Raw genomic sequence first — 7705 nt, forward strand, 5'->3', positions numbered from 1 at the left:
TAGACTTAGAGGAAAGCCACACAATTGTGAATAATTGAGGTAGTAGCTTTAAAGGTGGAAGAGTTGCTGGGATAAAGTGAATTCAAACAGTTGCAACGCCACAATACTGACTATTAAACGCTGTCGCGTTAAGAACCCTTAATGGCTAGAAAGTAAGAGCAAATTGTGAGCGACATAAATATTGGACTCACGAGATTGAAAAATGGTCATTGGTTTTGATGTCGAGTTTAGTTATTGGAGTTTTAAGTGCATTGGGGGAGTATTAAGATGATTAATATGTTGACTAAAGTCAAATCTTGAGAAATAAAGTAAACCTTGTACAAAGTTAAAGAGGAAGTGAGGGAAAGGTTAGATGAATGTATGAGATACTGATAAGAGATGTCAATACCAAGTGAGGAGAATGTAAATAAAGATTTCAATAATGATATAGCAAATGAGTTTATATAGAATATTGTTATGAGAATATACTGATCTTGTCTTGACCTTGTTGAAAGGAAAGGATTAGTAACAACATAAGTAAACTAGGTGACATGTTAGAAACCCTTGGAGATAAATTGAAGCATGAGTAGTTGGGCATGCCTTTATGGAAATGATATACTTGGTGTATAAAAGAACAAATAAGTGACTAAGTGTTTCAAGAATATTTAAACGCCTTTGAGAAAGAATTATAAGTTATACATGATGAGCATAAGATACATGACTTTGAAACTTGTTAAGGAGCCAAACGACTAAGTCTTGGGTTAAGTGATCACCTGTTGTGAGACATAAGTTTAAGATAGATATCCCCAAGGAAATACTCAAGAGAAGTTCTGCCCTGGATCTCTTGAAAACAAGCACTAAGTTATGTGGTTATAAAAAGGAAGCTGTAAGTTGAGAGTGATATTAGTATTGACATTGAAAAGTACTTGAGGAGAATCTAGTTTCAAGTCTTGCAATTTCAAGTACAATTTGTAAATTGGTTAAGGGAGAATGATGTTATATTCGTATGAAAGAGTGGAACAAAGGATGATAGAAGTTGACCTTGATAATGAAGTCAGATAATGAAACTTTCCTAATATATTATGGAAATTGGAATTCGAAAATGCTTGAGGCATACATGATTCAAATGAGTTTGAGTTTTAAGTGACAAATCAATATCGGAATGCAAGAAGGATACAAGGTAATGTAGAGGCATGAAGAATAATCGAGGAAAAAGGATGACTCTTAGGAATTATGGTATTGCATAAGATGCAACGATCAAGTTAAGATAAATCTTTGAGGCATCAATGGGATTATAAAGCATACACGCATAATAGATTATAATTCAATGGAGATGACATTGTGATGCAATGATATATAGTATAAGGAATCTTAAGCATATAATTGGAAATGATAAAAAAAGAGTATAAGTATGCAAATGATGTGAAACTATGCACAGGCATGACGAGAATTTGTATGAATTATGAAGATTATTCTATTGAATCTTGGTTATGAATGGGAATGAACAAAGAGAAATTAGTCTGAAGGCATTTGAAAATAGAGACCTGTTGTCAAGACCCGGTACTCCTCTCGAGCCCGTGACAACCGTCGTGACGTCCCGGTAGACATTTGTTACTTGGAGTGCCAACCGGAACCCCACAAGGCTTTAGTACCATTTTTCTCATCTCCGTTGTGAGTAATCATCGCCAAACCTCGTTTTTAAAGAATTTTAAGCTTTTTCCCTTTCAAAATCATGGAAAAATAATTTTCACCTCACAGGGGCATTTTCGTCATTTTTCCTTAAAATTTTTCGAACCCTACTAAAATTGTAGTAGATGAGTGGAAAACACATATTTCATGATTTAAAATAAATTTGAGTGTCTAAAACATTTATTAAAAATGATATTGCAACTATTTGAATAAAATAAAAATATTCAATAAAATATTCTAATTTCTTGTAAAACAATATTTATAGAGTCATCGGTAATTAATTTTTTTTAATGTAAAAACTAAATAAATTCATACGTACTACAATACAGATAACCGGGATATGAAATTTATTTTACAGTGACTCGTGGGCCCACAAGGAACAAAAGTGAATAAAGGCAGTAAACCTACAGTTTTTGGAGTAGTAAAGCGGACGATAGCCTTCGACGATATTAGCTATCTACACACTATCCTGAGCCTGAAATGGGTGGAAAGGAGGGTGGTGAGATTATATAATCCCAGTGAGTAAACAAATATCATCTAAAATATCTAAAGTCGAGTAAATGGAGACAATTAAAATAAATCATCATATTGTAATTTCATTACGTTTCAACTTATTTCAACCAAATAAACAACTAGGCTTATGATTTCCTGAAAAGCTTGGCTCGTGCAAAAAATCATTCTCATACTCAGTTATCAGGGATGCCTTGATCGAGGGCTATCCCAACTGAGTTCGCCAAGGCTGTTAAAAAGTCATTTACGCATAAATTATGTTTTTATTTTGAAAACATAGCCGTTCCTTGGCGTTGGCTGAGTTCACCCTCATGTGGTGGTTTGGCGTGAAGTGAACTCTAAAAGTGTTAGCCTCAAGAGTTATCTACTCGCGCCTCTCATATAGAGGTAAGATATAACGGGGTTTACCGTGCCCCTCGAATAGGTTGGTCCACCAAAACCCGCCCACTGTAGTAAGCTCATCATTATCCCACCAATCAATAAAATTCAATAACATGATATGGCAATTATTGTAATTCACAGCCTTTCAAGGCTAAATACACTGTCAAACCCTATTCTATAAAATAATTACGACGTCATTTACATGCTCAATAGAATGTTTGCATATTTAGGAAGTTCGAGGAATCGTTAAAAGACGATATTGCCCCTAATGGTACCATTAAGTCGTTAAGCCTCGAACTAGTTCAAATAGGAATTTTAAGGTGAAATTAAGAGTTTCACAGTTCAGGGATGACTCAAAATGGTAATTCGGAGTTCGAGGATCAATTTGGAGTCAAATCGGAATTTTCACTATCTAAGGGCAAAATGGTCATTTGCCACTTGGGGACAAAATGAGAATTTTTAGAAAAGATTTTTTTTGGCCCCATTTGACTTATTGGAGTATGATTTGAAGTTTAGAAGTGAAAAATTTTAATTTCGGTATAATTTGGAGTATAGGGGCGAAATGGTAATTTTGCCACCCCGGGGGCAAATCGGTAAATTTTCACCCCCGACACTTGTCAAGACCAAGGGATTTTATTCATCATGGAAATAGATAAACATGAGAAATGTGTGGTGGAGAATTAAAGAATTAAAAGTCAAATATTTAAAATTTGAACCAATAAGGAAATGCCATGTGTCATGTTTTTATTATTTTATTATTTCTTTATAAAAAGGAAAAAAAATCAGCCCATTTCTCCCATAGTGATCAGCCAAACAAGAAGAGAAGAGAAACCAAGGAAGAACAAACCTTAGGTGGGAAAAATCAAAGAGAAAGTGTTAGAATTCAAGGATTTGATCAAGCAAAGGTAAAATTTCTTTGATTGTGCTAGTGATTTACCTTACCCATGCATTTTCCCTTAATTTCCATGGTTAAATTACATGTTTTCATGATGAATTCATGGTTGGTCAAAATGGGTATGGAGAGAGAATGATCTTGGATTGGTTTGATTTTTAGGTATGTTAGTGTTTTTAGGTGATTAATGATGTGTAGCATGAAAACAAGTGAAGAAAACCACCAAAGGTTTGGAACCCATCAATAGCCGAATTCTCTAAGTGAATAATGACGAAGAATGAGATGTTATTCTAGGTGATTTGATTAAGAAATAATAGTTTTTGGTGTAGGAATTAATGAATTATGGAGAGAAAATTAAGTAGGAAAAATGACGAGTTAGTGTACCATTGTTGGCCGAAAGTTCCAAGAAGAAAAGTGAAGATAAATTTTGCCTAATTGTGTGTTAATTAGTTGTGCTTGGTGAATTGAGGGATTGGAAAAGAAATGGAGCAAGTTGGAGTGAAATTGGATGCATTGGCCAATTTATCGGATGAAAAATCGACTTAGGCCAATACCGAGTCTAGATGGCTTCCCGTGCATTTTTCATTTCATATCATGCATATATATCGAGCCTGAAATAACTTATGACAGTTAGACACAATTTAATTGGAATATGTGTCATGGATTATGGCTAGGTGGTGAGCCATTGGATACGAGTAAAGGACTGTACCCGCGGACTGAAAATAGGAGTATTTTTACTCCTAATACTGTGAGTAAACCTATTATCGTCTGAATTATCTAAAGTGGTTTTTATCCAATTTTGTGATTTTATGGAAAATGAGTTTAAATGGTAAATCTTTATGTTTTGTAAACAAAATGTGATTTAATAAAATGATTTCATAAAATTGTCTTAAAATTGAATGATGGCTTTGAAAATTTGAGTAATTAGAGACCATGTGATTTATTGTAAATTATGATTTGAATTAAATGGCTTGTGATAAATTGGCATGATTGGCTGAATTTATACCTGTGTTGAAAAATATGAACTATCTGTTTTGCCTTGATAAATTGGTTAGTAATGTAATTGCCATGCTATGCCATTGAGATTTGATCAGTTGGTGGATTAAAGATTAGCTACTCAGTGGTGGGGGGTTCCGTGGACCAGCCTATTAGAGGGGCACAGTAAACTCCTTTATATTCTCACCTCGGTCGTAGAGGCGCATAGGATATCTCCTGAGGTGGGCTTTTTGAGTGCACTTCACGTTAACCACTGCGTGAGAGTGAGACTCAGCCAACGCGAAGGAACAGTTGTGTGTCAGATGCGAAGACATATTTATGGGTATGGGACATATAACAGCCTTGGCGGTCTCAGTGGGATACCTTGATGAAGGTACCCACGAGAATGATTTTGGCAGGAGCCAAGTTTTGTGAAATACATAAGCCAAGTTGATTATTTGAGTAAATTGATTACTGATGTTATGAAAAACATACTGGAATGGAATATCTTACTTGTCTCCATTTACTCGCCTTTAGATAGTTGAGATGGTGTCTATTTACTCACCGGGATTATGTAATCATAATCTCACCCCTCTTCCTATCCATTTTTCAGGCTCAGGACAGTTTGTTGATAGTTGATTAAGATGAGAATTAATCTCGGAGTTGCATCCTAGAAAGTAAGGGTTCGTAGCCCTACATCTTCTTGGTCAGTTGGGGGCCCACGTGTCATTGTAAAAGTAATTTTATACTTTAGTTATCTGATTTAAAGTATGTATGAACATATTTATCTTTTACACCATGTTTTTGGCGGGTTTCGGTATTTTTGAAGAAAAATGATGAAAATGCCCTTGTGAGCCAAAAAAAATAATATTTTATTATTTTGATTTAGAAACAACTTATGATTTTCTTGAAATGTGAGATTTAATAACCGTCGCTCACCGGGGAGATGCAAAAGCTGATGCTAAGCCTTGCGGGGTTTCGATCGGCATTCAGGGTAATGAGTGCCTATCGAGGCGTTGCGGCGGTTGTCATGGGCCCGATGGGAGTTCCGGGTCGTGACATACACAGTTCATATATTTAAACACAAATACCAATTCAGCCATTCTTGCAAATATTGTCATAAGCTAGTCAATTCAAACCGTGAATTTACAACACCTCAAATGGTCTCTAGTTACTCTATTTTCAAAGTCATCATTCAATTTCAAGACAATTTATAAAATCATTTTATTTAAACACGTTTTGTTTGTAAAACAAAAAGATTTACTATTTAAACTCATTTTCCATAAAATCCACAAAATCGAATAAAAACCACTCTACATAATTAAGACGATAGTAAGGTTACTCACTGTACTAGGAGTTCGATATACTTCTATTCCCGGTCTTCGGGCACAGTCTCTTTACCCTTGTTAAAGAGCTCACCACCTATACATCATACGTGACACGAATTTCAATAAATTGTGTCAATTTATCATAAACTATTTGAGGCTCTCTAAATCTAAATGAATGCATGCGATGGGATGCAAAATGTCCGATTAATCACTTAAATGTGATATTCGACCTAAGTCACACTATACTCGATCTAATCGGCTAAAATCTCCAATTTAACTCCAAATCAATTCTTCTCACTTTCTACACTCCAATTATACCTAAATTACCTTAGTGACTGTGAATGAGATTCAATTTATTAGTCCCGGGTCAATAATCACACATGTCTATATGTTAAGCAAAAATTCAGATTTTCACACCAAAATTTTTCATTTAATTTCTAGCCTCACCAAACATTAAATATCACCAAAATATCATGAAATATCAGCCACAATATCCTCCCTAGAAAATTCGGCCAATGATGGGTAATGGGAGAAAATGAATTTTTCTTGTTGGTTTGTTTCTAGGCATGATAAACTAACTAATAACACTAACATAACTTAGAATCAAATCAATCCAACTTCATTCTCTCTCCATACCCATTCCAACCAGCCATGAATTCACCATGAAAACATGAAATCTAACCATGGAAAATGAAAAAGAAAGTATGGGTAGTGTAAATCATAAGTCAAAATCAAGAATTTTACCTTTATTAGCTTAATCCCTTGAAATCTCACACTTTTTCTTCAATTTTCCCACCTAGGGTTCTTGTTTTTTTTCCTTTCCTCCTTTAATCTTCTTTGGCCGGCCATATCAATGAGAAATGGGCTGATTTTGTATTAATTTTAAAGCTAAATATTTAATGGTTATAAATATGCCATGTGTCACCATTTCATTGGTCTATTTTTATTTCTTAACTATTAAGCTTTCTCTCTCCACCATATAAATTCCTTCAATTATCCATGATAAAATTGGATAAAATCCATATGCTGGACAAGTGTTCTGGTGGTGGAAAATTACTGTTTTGCCCCTGGGGTAGTAAAATTACCATTTTGCCCCTATACTCCGAAAAATACCGAAATTACAATTTTTCACTTCTCAACCTCAAATCACACTCCAATGAGTCAAACATGATCAAAATCTTTGAAAAAAATTCCCCATTTTGTCCTCGAGTGGCAAAATTACCATTTTGCTTCTAGATAGTGAAATTTTCGGTTTGACTCCAAATTGATCATTGAACTCCAAATCACCATATTAAACCATTGTGGGACTTTAAAATTCTTAATTTTCTCTTAAATTCTCTATTTGATCTAGTTCGAGGCTTAAATCAACTTTGTTGTACCTCTAGGTATAGTACCAACTTTTGTCGATTTTTTGAGACTCTCCTAGTATGTAAACATTCAGTAAATCACATGCATGTCATGACAAGTATTTTACAGAGTCAAGCTTGTCATCTTCTCCCCGACTTGGATCAACCATATGATCCTTCTTCATGACTAATTTCGACATCCGGCTAAATATTAATATTTTAATATTATTTATTTAATAAAATATTATTTTATTCTAAAAATTTTATCTTGTCCCTTTGGTTCCCAAAGTTCCTTATTATGCCTCAATTCGTATCCGACCAACTTTATTTATCACTATATCAAAGTATGGGGCATTCCACCCGTATACATAATGAGGAATATGGGGACTTGAATGTGTGTATATACGTATGTGTGGAGTTAGTGATGTACCCAACTAAAATGAAGAATGGTTTAGTGATTCGAGATCTGAACTCAATATATTCGATGAGTTGTATTGATAATGTAATGATCTAGAATCATATCAGAAGTCGATTTATGGCGACCTAAGGAATTTTGGGGAAATAGTTAAGGGAATGTAATCTATAGTGCGATTAAGCTATATGAG

Source organism: Theobroma cacao, chromosome 5, assembly GCF_053813885.1.
Source record: "Theobroma cacao isolate CCN51 chromosome 5, ASM5381388v1, whole genome shotgun sequence".
In the NCBI taxonomy this organism is placed as follows: Eukaryota; Viridiplantae; Streptophyta; class Magnoliopsida; order Malvales; family Malvaceae; genus Theobroma; species Theobroma cacao.